Source organism: Bos grunniens, chromosome 22 (assembly GCF_055505025.1).
Source record: "Bos grunniens cultivar Pamir isolate PY7600 chromosome 22, Bosgru_T2T1.0, whole genome shotgun sequence".
NCBI classification, from domain to species: Eukaryota; Metazoa; Chordata; class Mammalia; order Artiodactyla; family Bovidae; genus Bos; species Bos grunniens.
The window spans coordinates 1,136,881-1,154,820 of NC_141186.1; the positions used below are offsets into that span (position 1 = coordinate 1,136,881).

At 47.6% G+C, this 17,940-nt stretch overlaps 1 long non-coding RNA gene across 1 annotated transcript; it reads left to right on the forward strand.

Annotated features, from left to right (window-relative positions):
* The first annotated feature begins 13,871 nt into the window (after positions 1-13,871).
* Positions 13,872-16,450, forward strand: LOC147347918 (uncharacterized). Its single transcript, XR_015150822.1, has 3 exons — positions 13,872-14,615; positions 15,612-15,763; positions 16,246-16,450. It is a non-coding gene; the product is annotated as an uncharacterized LOC147347918 (long non-coding RNA).
* The last annotated feature ends 1,490 nt before the right edge of the window (positions 16,451-17,940 follow it).

A 17,940-nucleotide genomic window follows, 5' to 3' on the forward strand; every position in this document is an offset into this window, starting at 1 on the left:
AATCCTGAATATTAATTGGAAGGACTGATGCTGAAGCTTCAATACTTTGGCCACCTGATGCGAAGAACTGACTCATTTGAAAAGATCCTGATGCTGGGAAAGATGGAAGGCAGGAGGAGAAGGGGATGACAGAGGATGAGAAGGTTGGATGACATCACCAACTCGATGGACATGAGTTTGAGTAAGCTCTGGGAGGTGGTGATGGACCAGGAAGCCTGGCATGCTGCAGTCCATGGGGTCACAAAGAGTGGGACATGACTGAGCTACTGAATTGAACTGAGCTGTTGGCTACCCAGCTTAGGCCTGATCACAGCACGAGGCACCCCAGGGTGGGAACATTAGACCACGGGAGTTACTGTCAGTCAGCCTGGAAACTGACCAGGCCCCAAACCCTCTTCCTTCTTCCTCTCTGCCCCAGTGGTTCTCAAACCTGGATGAGATAATCTGAGAAGCTTCTAAAAGTAAAGATTCTCTGATGCCACCTGAGATACTTTGCTTCATTCAGGTCTAGGAGTCTGTATTTTCAGTCTTCCAAAGTGATTCTGATGATCATAGTGGGAAATTATGGTCTGTTCAGTATCGGCACTAATTTCTGATCCATCTGGGCCTCCCATGAGCCAGGACCCAAGGAGAACCCTGCAGTCCAGGAAAGGAGCCCCAGGTTAGTTCAGGAACTGCCTCTTTGTACATCGTTCCTTCCCTGGACGCTGCCATTTTCCTCAACCCTACTGTACCAGCTGCCCAACTGGACACTTTCCTGGGCACAGATCTTTAACTCAAACTCTCATCCCTGGAGGAGAGCATTTTTAAAGACTGAAAAAATGGTTTCATGATGGTCTACAACCATGTATGGCATAAAACCGTGGGAATGTGTGAGTGGGGAGTGAGGGGCTGGATATGTCTCACTCCCTCCATAATGAAAATGAAAGTTTACAGGTCAGCTGGGCAATTCTTTAGATGAGCTGGACATTCTTCATGTCCAGTCCTCATCTGTATTTTACAGCCCAGAATTTGGAACCAGATTTTCTAGGTTCAAAGCCTGCCTCTTCTACTTACTGTCTTGTGATTTAAGACAAATAACGACCATTACCATGGCCCTGGTCCTGGTGTGGAAGCTGGGGGGCATGTCCCTGGTCTCTGCTTATCCTTCACCCATTGTCCTGCCCCTGGGGCTTCGACACCAATGGGCTGGCAGCTAGCCCTGCAAGAGCTTAGAGAGGAGCCCCGAGCTGGGCCTTGGGGGCTGGCAGGCCCTGGTAGGCAGAGATTGGATTCCAAATTCATGAAGCAGTGAGTATGACCCACTGATGAATCCCAGAGTATGTGGGAAAGAGGACTTAGTGAGGATTCCTGGGGTTTTGATTTGAAAGTGGTAGCAATATCCATCCCATTTGCTGGCATCAGGCTCTGCAAGTTTGAGGAGAGTTGGGAAGAGTTTTGTTTTGATGGTATTAATTTTCAGATACGTACTAGACATCTGAGTAAGCACTAAGATATTTGAGTTTGGATCTCAGGGAACACATTGGGGCTGGAAACAGACATTTAATAAGCATGAGCATTTTGGAGTCATTACAGACATGGGACAGACGAGATGGCCTGGAGCAGCTACAGATGAAGAAAAAGGCCCAGTGTGGAGGGTGAGGAGCCAGGACTGTAGGAAGAAGCAGTTCAAGGGGAACATGGGTTCTAGAGAGGACTTTTTAAAAGGTGGAAGATCCTAGAACATGCTGTACATTCATGATGATAACCCAGGAGATAAGGGTTAATTGCTGATGCTAGAGAGGAGAAAATCATATGAGAAAAATCCTTGAGCTGACACGAGGGGATAAGGTCCCAAGCACAAATGGAGGGTAGGGGTGTTTTAGAAGGAGCAAGGACAGCTCACCAACTACCATGGGGAGAACAGGGAGCAGGTGGTTCTTGGTGCAAGGAGTTTAGCAGATAGGCTGGGAAATCATTGCCTCTGTGTCCTCAGGGAAGCAGAAGGAGATGCTGTGGATGGAGTAAGGAGTGGGAGGAAGGGCGTGGGGTATTCAAGCCAGGAGAAGGTGTGAAATAACATCCTAGGGAAGTGAGAAAGCAAAAAGACTCCATAAATATTCTGGGGTCACTGGGCATGGCAGCCTCTCCTCCCCGCAACCTTCGTGCTGATGGTTATTGAAAGGAAGTGACACTATGATTCTTCCCCACCATGTCCTCCATCTTCCTTTTGTCTGTAGAAAAAGTTCACCCAAAGAATAAGTCGAATCAGAGAAATGAGAATGTGCAGAAACAAATGAAAAAACAGCCAACTGAGACCAAATAATAGTTTAGTCATTCAGCAAAATCAAGGATTTTTAGTTCTTCCCCCAGGGCTGTAGATAATATTCTGAGTCATGTCTTATGAGCTGTTTTATATATACGGAAACACCCACCAGGTGAAAGAAGTTCACCAGACTTTAGCCATGACATAAGCTGCTACAATCTGGCCTCAAGGAAATGAGGAAAAACTAACTCTGGAGCTGAAGATTAGCTATACTTGAAAGAGTCAAGATGACGCTGATCAGACACCACGGATCAATTTCAAGATGACTATCAGAGCTGATGTGCTGTTTCCACATATGACCCTCTCCCTCTATCTATAAAAGCTCTTGCCCACTGATTGTTGGTGGAGGAGGTGGCTTTTGGACACTAGCCTGCTCTCCTCAACAGTTGTTGGCCTATGGAATAAAGCAAACTTTCCACTAACTTTGCTTCTTGAGCATTGGCTTTTGAATGGCAAGCAGCTGAACCCCACTTTCAGTAATATTATGATGGGGAAGGGCCAGCAGATTTCTGGCTGCACAATGGATTTCACCTGCTGCTCATCCTCTCTCCCTAATGGATGGTTGTGCTGTGAAATGAGGGTAAAGCTGAAGCAGGGAGTTTCTTCCACTCTAAGGGCCTGGGAAGAGAGCCATAGGATGGGAAAACTGAGCTGTGTATCCAGGATAGATTACCCTGTGGTGCTCAGAAGTACCTGGATGGGGGGGCACTCTATGGTCTCTCCCTTGGGAAACAGCTGCCTCTCTGGGCACCTCTGTCCATGCTCAGCACAGGCTGAAGGTGGGCAGAGCCAACATGACCCTACCTTCCTGGGACTTGGAGTCCAAGGAAGCTGTCTTCCACATATTTGTCCATGGTGGCTGCTCTAGACTGGTTATCAGAAGGAGGTCCCTGCTACCAGCCTCAGATGCATCCAAAGCTTCTGGAATCTGAAGGGTTACTTAATTCTGTGCCCCCTTGATGCCCAAATTGTGGGGCCAGTTGACCAGGGATGCCTGAGCTAGGACTTTGCCTGACTCCTAATTTTCTTCAAGGTTATACAGCAGCTCTGACCTCCTCAGTGAGGAAATGGAGCTCCTGGCTGAAGTCTAGCCTTTGGGTGTGTAGCCCCATGGCCCAGCCATGCTGGTCATCAGGGCAGCAGAGCTCCGAGCAGATGCAGCCTCCAGAGCCAGATAGCAGGCCTGTCCTTCAGCATGGGAAGCTCAGCATTGCTGAAGTTTTGTCTAGAAAGTCACAGGATCAGGTGGGTGTCGTATGTACCCAGAGATCTTCCCAGTCCTCGTCTTAGTCATCTCAGGACTGAAGCAAAATGCTGTAGACCGGGGCTTAACAACAGAAAATTCTCTCTCCCAGTTCTGAGGCGAGGGAGTCCCAATCAGCGCTGCCAGGATGTGGTTTCTGGTGAGGACTCTTCTGCTGGCTCACAGACGGCTTCCTTCCCACAGCGTGCTCAAGAGGCAAAGAAATCTCTGGTGTCTATGCCTGTTTTATGAGAACATTGGTTCTGTGTGCCCACGGCCCAATTCTTATGACCTCATTTTTAGCTTTAACCCCCTCCTTAAAGGTTATATTTGCAACACAGCCATATGAGTTTTGAGAGGCACAGTTCAGTCCAGAGCAATCCAAGGGCCCCACCTGGACCTGGTGCAATGTCCCCTCCAGAGTCCCACGTTGGTTGCGGCCAGGAACCAACACCCAGGAACACTCTGCTGGATTTTCCAGTCCCAGTTCTGAAAACATAAAGAGCCAGTGAAAGTGGTTCCTGATGGTTTATGTCCTGAGGGAGGAATTTCTGGCTGTCCTCTGGACCAGCTCTGCCCTAGCATCAGGGACTTTGCACCAGAGTGAGCATGTTCTGTTGCTCAGAGTTACATGCCTGGGACCCAGGGCCCAGGACCCTGGTCCCAAGGCTGCAGTCCCTTTGGAAAACAGCTTTTATTTTTTCTCTTGCAGTCCTGACACAGCCTCACTTTGGGCTCAGCTCTGGCAGGAGCTGTGATTCTTGGAGGCTCTCTCTGCCTGATGCCCCATGGGGGTCATGGTTCAGTGGACTCTGGAGAGAGGCAGGGAGTCTGCTGCTCAGGGCTTGTCTTCAGCCAGTTTCCCTCGGTTCTAGCAGGGAAGAGATAGAAGCTCAAGGACAGTCCACTTAGAAAAACAAGCGACCTCACTGTCCCTTGCAATGATGCAGAGTCAGGAGTTGAGCATTTCTTCAGCAATTGCAGGACGCTGGCTGTCGGGCCCTGTTGTCAACGGTCTCTCTCATCTGCAGGTCTGCGTTGCACCTGTGAGTTGGCAAGGACGCTGCCCTTCAGGGGCTCCAGGTTACAGGGTTCCTGCAACTCATGATTTGATAAAGAAGAGATCTCATGTCCTAATCTCCGCTTCCACCTCCCTGAATATACTGATAGGTTTTGTTGATCTCCCCCTTAAGCCAGCACAGTGTCTGGAGGGTCGGGGCAGTGACAGGCCAGCCTGGTCACAAGCTACAGCCTTCTGTCTTTGGCTCCAACAGCACTGGTTATGTCGAGTGCGGAAGTTCTCATAAGCATGTGTGGCAGACAGCAGTGTCAATACACCTGCACTGCACACCCTGAGGTGGCTTGGCAGGGTGCACTGACCCACAGGAGAGCACCAGGGTCACACCTGCCGCTCTCACATGGGGTGGGGGCATCCAGCCTCCCACTGCCTGGCTCACACAGAAAGCATCTCCATTCAGAAAACAGCTCAACTTTGGTTTTCATCCTTTGTACATTGTACTTCTGGCATCTCTGCCACCTTTGGGTTTGATCAGCTCTGTTCTAACCAACAGGCTGCACAGGAGGAGCTCAGGGAGACCTTGTCTACCACATGCCAGCAGCTGTGCTTGCTGGCCATGATCTTGGAATATTCAGCACAGCTGGCCTTCTGCCAATGCATGTGTGATTTTCTGACAAGTCTTCCTTGATTGGCCCTTTTCTTTTCACTGTGCCTGTTCCCCTTCCCTCCTCAGATTCTAGCTCACTGGGCACAGGGAGCCCAGGTGGATGGCAGCTGGCTGGCTTGGCTTGTTTGAGATCTTAACCATCCTCCTCCAAAAGAAGGATGGTGTCATGCATGAACAGAGTTTGTGAAAATAATTTTAAGATTATCTGTTCGAAGTTCAACAGGGCAATTATGGGAATGTAATTATTATTCCCATTATTTTTTAATATACATTTATTTATTTTAATTGGAGATTAATTACTTTACAATATTGTATTGGTCTTGTCATACATAAACATGAATCCACCACGGGTATACACGTGTTCCCCATCCTGAACCCCCCTCCCCCCACCTCCCTGTACCATCCCTCTGGGTCGTCCCAGTGTACTGGCCTCAAGCATCCAGTATCGTGCATCGAACCTGGACTGGAGACTCATTTCATATATGATATTATACACGTTTCAATGCCATTCTCCCAAATCATCCCACCCTCTCCCTCTCCCACAGAGTCCCAAAGACTGTTCTATACATCTGTGTCTCTTTTGCTGTCTCTCATACAGGGTTATCATTACCATCTTTCTAAATTCCATATATATGCATTAGTATACTGTATTGGTGTTTTTCTTTCTGGCTTATTTCACTCTGTATAATAGGCTCCAGTTTCATCCACCTCATTAGAACTGATTCAAATGTATTCTTTTTAATGGCTGAGTAATACTCCATTGTGTATATGTATCACAGTTTCCTTATCCATTCATCTGCTCATGGACATCTAGGTTGCTTCCATGTCCTGGCTATTCTAAACAGTGCTGCGATGAATATTGGGGTACACACGTCTGCTTCAATTCTGGTTTCCTCAGTGTGTATGCCCAGCAGTGGGATTGCTGGATCATAAGGCAGTTCTGTTTCCAGTTTTTTAAGGAATCTCCACACTGTTCTCCATAGTGGCTGTACTAGTTTGCATTCCCACCAACAGTGTAAGAGGGTTCCCTTTTCTCCACACCCTCTCCACCATTTATTGCTTATAGACTTTTGGATCACAGCCATTTTGACTGGCGTGAAATGGTACCTCATTGTGGTTATGATTTGCATGTCTCTGATAATGAGTGATGTTGAGCATCTTTTCATGTGTTTGTTAGCCATCTGCATGTCTTCTTTGGAGAAATGTCTATTTAGTTCTTTGGCCCATTTTTTGATTGGGTCATTTATTTTTCTGGAATTGAGCTGCAGGAGTTGCATGTATATTTCTGAGATGAGTTGTTTTTCAGTTGCTTCATTTGCTATTATTTTCTCCCATTCTGAAGGCTGTCTTTTCACCTTGCTTATAGTTTCCTTTGTTGTGCAGAAGCTTTTGATTTTAATTAGGTCCCATTTGTTTATTTTTGCTTTTATTTCCAGTATTCTGGGAGGTGGGTCATAGAGGATCCTGCTGCGATTAATGTTGGAGAGTATATTCCCATTATTGGGTGATTGTCTTTAGGAATCTTGGGGGAAGGAGTCGACGTTTTGTCAATCATCTAGAGTGACAGTGATCCTGGGACAAAACACGGGGATTGAGGAGGTCTGCTGAGCAGGAGTGAGGGGCCATGCTGGTTTCCCCTGGCGCGCATATGATCCAGGCTCTGATGTTTGGCAGGCAGGCCGGGCCCTTCAGGGCGGTGGTCTGGGCTCTGGCGCAACAGTGCAGGATTCTGAAGGCAGACCCTGGCAATAGCCTTCATCCTCAGGTTCTAGGTGAGACCCAGGGTGGCACAATGGAGTCTACAGGGCTCAGGAGCACAGTGGTGGCCTGGATTGCACTGGACAGCTTGAGACAGACCCTGGAGGAAACTCCAGGAATACTTGGGAATATTTTTAAGTATGTGAATTTCTAAAAAGAAATGCCCTTGTGATGTGGGCCAGACACCTTGGACCATCATGTTGGTCATGCTTTGATTTTCCCTGTTTCATCCTTCTGCACAGGCGTTTGACTGTTTGTCTTTCTGACTTCCAAATTATGGCTTTGCTTCTGAAACTGGCTCAGTCTTTCCCAAATATGGTTAGTAGTAGGCTTTGGGGGGAAAAAGCCAAGCTTCTCTGGGCTCCAAGTGTCAGATGAAGAACACGCAGCCTCAGGTGCCAATCAGAAAGTGACTTCCAGCTTCTGCTACATAGCATCGTGGAGGTTATCACCACATAGGGCGGCTGTGAGTATTGCCTTAATGTGTATGTGAAGACTGCCTACGTGAGGATAGGCAGAAGCTATTCACACAGAGCTGGCTGTATGTAGCAAGGGAGGCAGCCTCTGTCACTTGTTTTGTCAGAGATTCAAAGGCAGGCAGAGAAGTAGGAAAGGTTCATGGTAGCAAAAAGGAAGGTTTCGGGTGTGTCCTGGCTGGAAGCTGCTGCTGTGGGAAGGCTGGAGGCAGTAACTAGAAGGGGACGTCCTATCAGTTTGTTAGAGGGACCTATTTGGCTTCCTCTGATTGGTCCCAAGTTGGAAGCAGGGACAAAATGAAGCTGTTGTTCATCAGGTCCTGGGCATTTTGGACTGAATGCTGCAGGGTTACTATTTGACTCTGACTGTCACTGGGGACAGCAGGCTGGTTCCTGGGCTGGTTACTGTGGATGAGAGGTTGGCTCCTTGGGCAGCTGCAGCAGGTGAGGGGCCAGAGCTCTGTTTTTATATGTAGTCTGGCCTTTGTCTGTTTGTATATTCAGTCTCTCAAGTGCTTGGACACAGTACCAAGCTTATAAAAGTAGCCGTTATTAATATTGTCACCTCTACGGGTGACAATGCCGTAGATTGTCACCTAGATTTCTCACCTGGATGACCATAGCACCTGGCACTGTCGTGTCTGTGGCTTCCCTGAAGTGTGCACCCTGGATTGTTTCCACACCGGGCTGATGCTCTTTGTGGACCGACCTTTCTAAGGCAGCTTGGCTAGGGCATTGGTGGTGTGGTCAAGCTGTGGGTACAAACAGTTGCTGAATACACAGTTGCCTTCTGTTCCTAGAGGCTTGGGGTTCCATGACTGATTCTATGTTCTTTGTGTTTTAAATATTTTTTTTTTTTTTTTCAAATTTATTTATTTGGCTGCACTGGGTCTTTGTTGCTGTGTGTGGACTTTCTCTTGTGGATGCTCTAGGGTGCTTGGGACTTGGGGCCTCCAGAGCACAGGCTCAGTAATTGTGCACAGGCTCTGTTGCTCCTTGGCCTGCGGAATCTTCCTGGACCAGGGATTGAACTCATGTCCCCTGCATTGGCAGGCGGATTCTTTACCACTGGACCACTAGGGACGTCCTAAATTCTTTAATGTTATAAACTTTCCTGGGCCAGCCCATGTCCTCTGCTGGGCCACCACCGTTGGCATCCTTTTCCATCTCTCCCATTGAATTCCTTGATTTCTCGTTCCCTCATTTCTCTCCCTTCTTCAGTTCCTTTGGTATTTTCTCTGGATCTCCAGTTTTTCACTATTTTCTGATGACCGTTCTGACTGCTTCCTCATTTTCACAGCTTCCAAAATATTTTCAGGCTGGCAAGTTACTTTCTATTGCTGCTGTAACAAATTCCTATAAACGTGGTGGCTCAAAACAACCCAGATTTATTATCTCACAGTTTTGGAGGTCGGAAATCTTCCTGAGTTAAGATCACATCAGCAGGGCTGTGTCCCTTTGGAGGCTCTCGGGGAGAACAGAGGTGCCTCCAAAAACCAGAAAAGGTATTCTCTGTAGCCCCTTCCTCCATCTTCAGAGTCTGCAGAGTCTCTCCCTGTGAGTCTGCCTCTGTTTCTCTCTGACTCTGGTCCTCCAGCCTCCCTCTAAGGACCTTGTGAGTACAATGAGGCCACCTGGATAATCCAGAGTAACCTCCCACCTCAAGATCCTTAAATTAACCTAATCACCCCTGCAAAGTCCTTTTGCCTTGTAAGGTAACATTCATTGGTCTGGGATTAGGATATGGGTGTCTGTTAGAGGTTGGACTAGGTTCTCAAATTCCGTATGTTGAAGTTCTAACCACAGGACCTCAGATTGTGACTGTATTTGGAGACAGGGCATTTAAGAGGTGGTTAAGCTACCATAAAGTTGTCAGGGTGGGCCTGATTCCATTGACTGAACTGATGCCCTTGTCAGAAGAGATTAGGACACAGACGCAGAGGGAAGGTGATGCAATGACTCAGGGAGAAGAAGGTGGCCAAGGTGGGGATAAGCACCTCAGGAGGACCTGCTCTGCTGACACCTTGATCTTGAAACTGCAGCCACTAGACTTGTGAGAAGATGAACTCTGCAGTATCATCACCCAACCTGAGGTATTTTCTGCATCCCGTCTGTGGTGTGGCAGCCCCAGCAAACTCAGACAACATCTTTGAGGGGCTATTTTTCTTTTGGCCAGAGGGTCAGTCTCAATTTGGCCTAAGTTTAGTCTATTTGAGGAATGATAATACTTGTTCTTTTACCTGAGAGACCTAAGAAACCAGAGGCCTACCTGCACTGAATGAGCCAGGGTGACACGCCTCTCTCCGTAACTCAAGGGCTCTGAATCTGAAATTCGACATGGACTCTTTCAGACAGTGGACCCAGCAGGAGTGATTGGTGAACAGGACCAGGGCTGAGTTAGGGTTTTTGAGCACAGATAGTTTGTCTACAACAAGGAAACCATGCCCCCAGCCAGAGATAGTGGTAGAAAGGTAAGATGCTTGGGGCACCATGCTGTAGCAACATGGCCTACCCACCCGGGCACACGTACAGGGTGTACTACCTCAGAGAGTCCAATGACAATGAACTGATTTCCATGTGCTTTTTATAATCACCTTGGGCTGGAGATTTTACACAACGTCACACACAGGGCTCCTGCCCCCTGCTGTGGGGGAAGGGAGTGGGACCACTGTGGAGATGATCACGTGGTGTTAGAGCTGACTGGGGAGTAAGAACATGGACAAAAAGAGGTTATGTGACAGGATCGCAGATGTGTTTGTGTGGTTACGTTGATGTGTGTCTCCTCCATGGCTCACAGCACCCTGAGGGCTGTGTTTGCCCTAATGATCACTGCATCGAGGCCTAAAACTGAAGATGTTTCATGAGTGGACAGATGCTGAAGTCCCATCTGGTAAGGATTTGGGAGAGTGAGATGAAGCTGCCATCATTTGTACACTACTTTTTAATTTTTGGAGGACTTTCAGTTTTATTTTCTCATTTGATCCACATATGTGCTGATATTTGCTTGACCCTGGTGCTATGGGTCCTGCACGGGAGCACAGGGACTTGCGCGTCTGCAGTCAGTGGTGGAACTGGGACTGGGAAGCAGCCTCTGACTCATCCCATCTTTTTGGCTTCTTGCTTTCCCTGATAGAGAAACTACAGCACACAGAGGTAAAATAATCTTCACAGGGTTATAGAGCGACATTATATGAAAAACAAAATCACAGTGAAAATCTATCAGGTAAAAATAAGCAGTATTTCCCCCAATTATTTGCCTCCATTTGTTTATTCTGGTCCGAGGTAGATTCCCTACCATTGCATAAGTTCGCTTTCCCTACCAAGATGTTCCTTTCAAAATAAATTTGAGTTTAAAGATGTTCCTTTATAATAAGCAAAATAAACTTGAGTTTGGGGTCTTCATTTATGTGACTACTGGGATGCCATCAATCTTAGTTGCCATTCACATTCTCTTAGGAAAATTTTCTTTCTGTCATAAAGATGATTTAGCACACTCCTTCATGTCCTTTTCAATGTATTCAAAATAAGAAGAAATAATCCCAGGGTTTCCCTGGTGGCTCAGTGGTAAAAAAAATTCGCCTGCCAATCTCTGGTCTGGGAAGATCCCACATGCCGCAGAGCAACTAAGCCCACACACCACAACTATTGAGCCTGTGCTCAGGAATCCACTAGTGAGCCCTCGCACCACAGCTGTGGAAGCCCGCGTGCCTCAGAGCCTGTGCCCTGCAAGAAGGGAAACCACCGCAGTGAGAAGCCGGTGCACCACAGCTACAGAGTAGCCCTCGAGTGCCACAACCAGAGAAAAGCCTGCCAGCAATGAAAACCCAGCACAACCAGAAATGAATGAAGAGAGAAAGAAGAAATAATTCCAGCCTGATAATGACTTATTTAACATGTAAATATGTAATACTTTGGAGTAGAAATCTGGGCTGAGAGTATGTGGTAGAAGCCTGTCTCTGACCTGTGTTCCACAGGGCTGGGAACTCGGAGCTGAGAAGGTTGGCCGGGCCCTCCTGGTGCCTAAGAAGGCAGTGGGCCCTCGAGATCCAGTTACTCCCTGGGCTGTAGTACCTCCCCCCAAATCTTAACCTCATTTTGCTGACAAAATCAGCATCTGCATCTTTTCCCTTGACTGTTAGTACTGGGGATCACTTAGCACCTCTGTGGTGGAGCAGGACAGACAAGGCATGTCCTTGCAAGGCATCATCCAGTCATTTGCAGACGGAATACTAAACAAAAAAGAAAAAGAATCACCTTGTTTGGCAGCACTTTCTGTCTAAATCACCCATTAAGTAACCTCTTTAAAAGGGATTCTCACCTTCATAGAGTTCTGGATATTGCTGCTTTGAAGAGTGAAACTTTATGGGAAATTGTTAAGTAGGATTATTTACTCTGATTGTTCAGCAGCAGATAAAACATAAAGGCAGGCTTTAAAATAGAATTTATTATTTGCCCTTGATGAGTGTACTCATACTTAAATATTAGAGCTGTCTCTGCTTTCTGTCCTGTTTGCAATATTCTCAAATAGAATACATTCTAAGGGAAGAGATTTCAGTTGAGACTGTGAGCCAGTCTCACCCTGTGTATCTGTGGCAAACTGTTTGTTGCTCAAAATACTTGCTGTTTCTCCCACCAAGGATTGTAGACCCCACCACATGGAACAGATGTGAGCATGGGATTGACTGTGGCCAGCGAAGGGTGAGAAAAAGTGGCAGAAGTCATTCCAAGCAGAAGGGCTAGGACCAGCGTGGTCTCTTGTCTGAACGGAGCATTTCCTTGGGTTTGAGAGAAAAGAGCATGGAACAGGTGGGCAGTGGGCCCACTGCGGACGACCAACAAAAGCAAGAAAGAAGGTTTGTTGCCAAAAGCTTTCAACGCTGTTACTCACACATGACTCTGCCTGCCCCAACTAAAGTCGTGTCCAGGGTCTCTCCCAGGACTTTCTTACGATAATCTTTCAGTTAAACATACCTATGCATCCTACATGTTCCATGTCAGTCCTGAGTTCAGTTAGTCTATCCTGTGATTCTAATTTACACTTGTCGGATCACTAGTCCTAATCTGACGTTCAGAATAGCAGTGTGAGGAGTGGTCTGAGTCCTTCCTCAGGCAGTGCTGTTCTATGCAATGTCCCTCCTAGTGACTGCAGCTGGAAGGAATCCTTCCATCACAGCACACGCGTGAAGCCCTTGGGTGCCTACTTACAGATAACCACTTTGTATATTTGCATTGGGTAATTTAGTCCCAAATCAACCCTAGTTAGTAGGATTACTTTGATTACTAAATTACTGACAATAATATGGACTAAAACAATCTAGAAGTCATTTCTTCTGAAGAGACCAGAAACATAGGAGCAAGTCAGATTGAAAGGTTTTTATTTTTTTATGTGACTTTTTTTAATTTCATTTTCTAACTTTACAATATTGTATTGGTTTTGCCATATATCAACATGAAAGGTTTTTAAAAATAGATTTTGATACGGGTTTACAAATCTTTATCTGAAAATCCAAAATCCAAAACAGTTCTAAAAATTGAACATTTTTACTGGCAAATTTCATAGCAAAATTTGACAGGCATTGTGAATATCCCTGGAGGAAATACAGCGTTTTCCCACGCAATCATTTTTTCCCTTGGAGCATCTCAAGGGAGTCTTATTTTGGGAAATGATGCCCTGAGATAATCTTGTTATTAGTGCTGAAGAGCTCCTCATTTATTTTTTGCATAAATTTGGATTTTTTTCAGTTTACTTCGAGTCATTCTTTACTGCCTGACTATGCCAGGTTATCTGATGGCTTCACAGTGTAAAGATCACATCTATGTGTCCAGTTCTTCAGGGCTGATGAAGCAGTTTTGTATTCATTTCTCATATGGTCCTCAGTAAACCCCTATTTTTCAGTAATTCAGGAGTGGAGACACAGGACCCAGCTGGAACGTGGCAGAAGCAGAGCTGAAGCTTGGCTCTGGCCTTTGGGATCGCCCTGCCCCCAGTAGAGACTAACCCCAGTGCTGTCTCCAGGACAGCTTGTCAATGGCTCTCACAGGCAGGAAGAGTCCCATGTTTTAGATAATGCACAACCTTCACACCTACGAGGGAAACAAGTAAAGAGCAGCGGTGGAATAGCCGTGGCCCAGGAAGAGCAGTGGGATTCGGACTGTGGGAAGGCAACGTATGGACGGTTCAGCAGCCCGCCCTCCTCTGCCCCGGGTTTCTCTCTGTTCCCTCAGGAAGCTGAAAAGTCAAGATGAGTTAGGAGATATTTTATTGACCTGAAGTTATTGTGGCTCAGGAAGTTTTACGGCTTCTACAGCAGGTTGTGAAAGGGTCTGGTTCCCAAACCTTGGATTCGTTCCCTTGATATCCAGGAATGCAGGGCTGTAGAAGCACCAGTTCAAGCTCTTCATTCCAGCACAGACCCAGGAGGGGCATCACTGACAGGATGCCAGTGAGTCAATCGGCAGAAGAGTTGGGGCTGGAATTCAGCTTCTTCACTGCTGAGCTCTCAACCTCAGCACCTGTAGACGGGAGGCCCGGATCCCTTGTGCTGTATGTTCTGTGCTCTACCAGCAGAGGGCACCATGAGACCGGGAATGTTTTCAGTAACGGTTTCTACTCCAGGCATTACCGGAAGTGTGTCAAGATTTAACACAATATAGGGATACGGCATTCGTGGATTGTGAGAATGAGTATTTGAATATGTGGTTTTTACAAAAAGATACGAAACATTATGATGTACTCTAAAGTGGGACTAGATAGAGCTGGGACAAGGGGGAGCTCTTTTGAAAACCAGATTTAGGGAAGCATCAGTGTTGGCTAAGCCCCTGAGGGGCCACTGAATGTTCTGTCCTTGTCATCCAGGCACAGGAACACACTGCCCTTTGTGCTGAGATAAAATGGGCAGAACACACGGGACTCACTCCCTCTCTAGAGCAACGTGTCACATTAAAACAAGACACTGCTTCCAAGCTTGGTTCCCAGGGAAGAAGGCAGACAGCTGGGATGAAGCGCTTCCCTGCGCCTTCTAGCTGCTCAACTTGGTGACAATTAGATCACTTTGCAGGGCCTTCATGGGAATGAGATGAGACTGCATGAAGCTGCCCAGGGTGATGCCCAGTGCAAGGAGGACCGACCCAAGAGGACCTGTGCTCGGGTGAGGGCTTTTGGCTACTAGCTTGGGCTGGAGATGGCCAGTGTCCTGCAGTGTTTGGGAGATTACTGGAGTCAGTATGAGAGCAGAGGCTTGGTGCCTGGACCATGGGTGACCTGCTGGGCATAGTCTTGTGCTTGAACAGGAAGGCCCTGAACAGTTTAGCGTGGGGCAACAGGCCAGTGCCCTGTTAGAGACTTGGTTCCAGGGCCTGGCCGTGCCCCCTGGGTCTCTGGGCGGGGTGAGCCTGCAAAGCATCAAGAGCACTTCCTGTTCACACTGGGCCTGGGCCTGCACTTCCTGTTTGCACTGGGCCTGGGCCCGCAGGCTCACCTGCAGGGGGTGCTGTCAATTCAGACCAAGGTTGCTAAATCCGAGGGGGTGCTAGGAGCATCTTCACTAAAATCACCTTCCCCTACCTCCCTCTGCCCATCCTGCTCCTTCCCTTCCTCTGCATCTTGCAGGTTGGAAAGGTTGTGAGTGAGATTACAAGTCCAATAGGGACTGACGTGGAAGTGGCAGGGGAATCCACCAGGCCTGGCAGGCGGGTGTGTACAGGAGGATGGGCCAGTGGTGATGCTGCAAGTTTGGTGAAATGTGGATCTTGCTGCTCTTTTAGGGGAAGCTGGGGTGGGAGGGTGATATTAGATTTGCTTTATACATGCAGCTGATGTGCATTTGGATTTTGGGAGAGGGAAGAGGCCTGGAGGTACCTGTTTGGGTGTTTTCCACAAGGCAATTATAAGTGAAGCCACAAGTGTGGATAGAATCTCTGGGGAGTAAAAACTTTCAGAGAAGCTGAGAGGCGTGTGGGTTGGAAACAGAGGTAAGTTCCCTTTAGAGTCCAAGAAGGGACACGCAGCCTGAGGAGAAGACAAAGAGGGCTGTGAGATGTGGGTGGGACCCGCGGGGGAGAGAGATGGGAACAGAGAGGATCTCAAACTGTTGAAGAGGCGGGGTGTCCGGCCCTCTGAGTTGACTGGCCGTTGTTATTGGCAGGCGCAGGACAGTTTGCATCTGAAACCGCTTTACTGCGTAGGCTGAACAGGAGGCAAAAGCCCATTTTCTGCTGAAATTACCAAAAAAAGTCATCACATGATGATTCTGTGAACAGGTGAAATGTATATAACACTGAAAACAAGATGCTGAAGGTAAGGCATGACACCAGCACTTGCTGAATGCTGTTTTATTTCACTCTCACAACTACCTTCTGAGGAAGGCCTCATTACACCCATTTCACAAAAGAGGCGACTGAGGGACAACAGAGCTGTTTTGCCCAGATCATAAAGCTAGTAAATGGTAACAAACGGCAGAACCAGCTTTTGGCCGGCTTGAGCGCTTCTAGATTCCAAGTTCCATCCTCTCTGTCGTGACCTTCACGTGTCACTTGCCTACTGGTCTGGACTGTCAGCTTTCCTTGCGCCAGTTCTTCTGTGTCCCTGCCTAGCTGCCCACTTAATAAAATTATACAGTAGACACTTTCAGTCCATAGCTTCATGATGTCCCTCTGAAAAAAAATTTTACAGTTTTGAAATTTTCCTCTCCTTTGATGTTTGCGAAGCTGCCTGACCGTTTCTTCTGTTTCGCTGACTGTCTTTCCGCTGTTCACCCCCTTGGTGGCTGGCTTCTCCAGGACTGTGTGGTTGGACATCTCCATTAACTGCACCAGGATCACAAAGTCAAATGACTTTAGGGGCCAGCGAGAGAATGAAACTGTGACCAGCCAATGGATGAGATGTGGCCTGCTGCATTCGGACACGGAACATTGATACGGAGATGTGGGGTCCAGGTGAGAGGGTGCGGGGATGGTGGGTATCAGAGTTTGTGAGAAATGAATCAAGCAGTGTCTACCAGGGGGCAGGCACGGAGGGACTGTGGAATGCAGGCTCAAGGAAAATTAGCTTTGAGGAAATTGATAGGATGTGTGGAATAAAGGAACTCAAAAACACATGGCCCAGTTGGGCCAGTTAGACATCAGAGGCTGGAAGGTCACTTTTTTCACCGTGCCCTTAGACAAAACATCTGGGCTTTATTTATAATTAGTGAGCAAATAAGCAAGCAGGCTTCTTCACACCAGTTTCCAGGCCAACACTGGAACTGGCAGGGGATGTGGATTGAGGTTGAAAGACTGTCACTGTGGAGATGGGTGATGAGGTCCAGAATGCTGACGGGGTCCCAAAGGGCACTGGAAAAGGCGGGTGACTTCCACTAAGACAGGGAATTCTACTCATCTTTTCATTTGAAAAGATCTTAGTTTCAATAAATCTTCAGAGTCTTTTCTAGGTACTCCACCAGTATCAGGGAGTTGATATCTGATGACAGGAAACCAAACCTCTGAAACCACTGTTGATCCTCAGAAAAAATTTGGATGAATAGAATTGAAATGTAACAGTTTTGCACTGTTACATTTCTAAGGTCGTACTGTTACTTTAGGGGTCTTTTGAACATATCCTTCAGGAAGCCTGAATGGTCAGCACAGGTTCAGGGGAAGGTTTTCTGTGGCAGGTCCTGAGCCTTTGAGAAATGGCCCAGGGGATTTGAGGACCCCCCCCCCAGTCAGAGTTTACAGGCATATGTAAGATCCACAGACACAGGCAGGACAATAAAAGCTGCTTTACTTTGGGTTGTGAGGGAGAATCGCTAGGAATGCATGGAATTTCATGGATCCCATCCAAAAATGGAGAAGGCAATGGCACCCCACTCCAGTACTCTTGCCTGGAAAATCCCATGGACGGAGGAGCCTGGTAGGCAGCAGTCCATGGGGTCAAACAGAGTCGGACATGACTGAGCGACTTCCCTTTCACTTTTCACTTTCATGCATTGGAGAAGGAAATGGCAACCCACTCCAGTGTTCTTGCCTGGAGAATCCCGGGACGGGGAAGCCTGGTGGGCTGCTGTCTATGGGGTCACACAGAGTCGGACACGACTGAAGTGACTTAGCAGCTTCGCAGCATCCAAAAATACCACCTTTTGAGAAGAAGACTTAGGGAGACTTCCCTGGTGGTCCAGTGGTTAAGAGTCCACCTTGCAATACAGGGTATACAGGTTTGATTCCTGACTGGAGAACTAAGATCCCACATGCCATGAGGTAACTACGTCTGTGTGCGGCAACTACCGAGCCCGCGAGCCGCAGCTAGAGAGTCTGTGTGCCACGACAGAAGACCCTGAGTGACACAATAACGATTCCACAGTCACAGCTAAGATCCAACAGAGCCAGATAAATAAACAGACACCTCGTGCTATCAGCCCGACCCCAGGGGCCTTAAGTTCCTTCACCGAAAGGACAGTGGACCGCAATACAAAGCTACCTCTCAAATGTCTGGGTCAC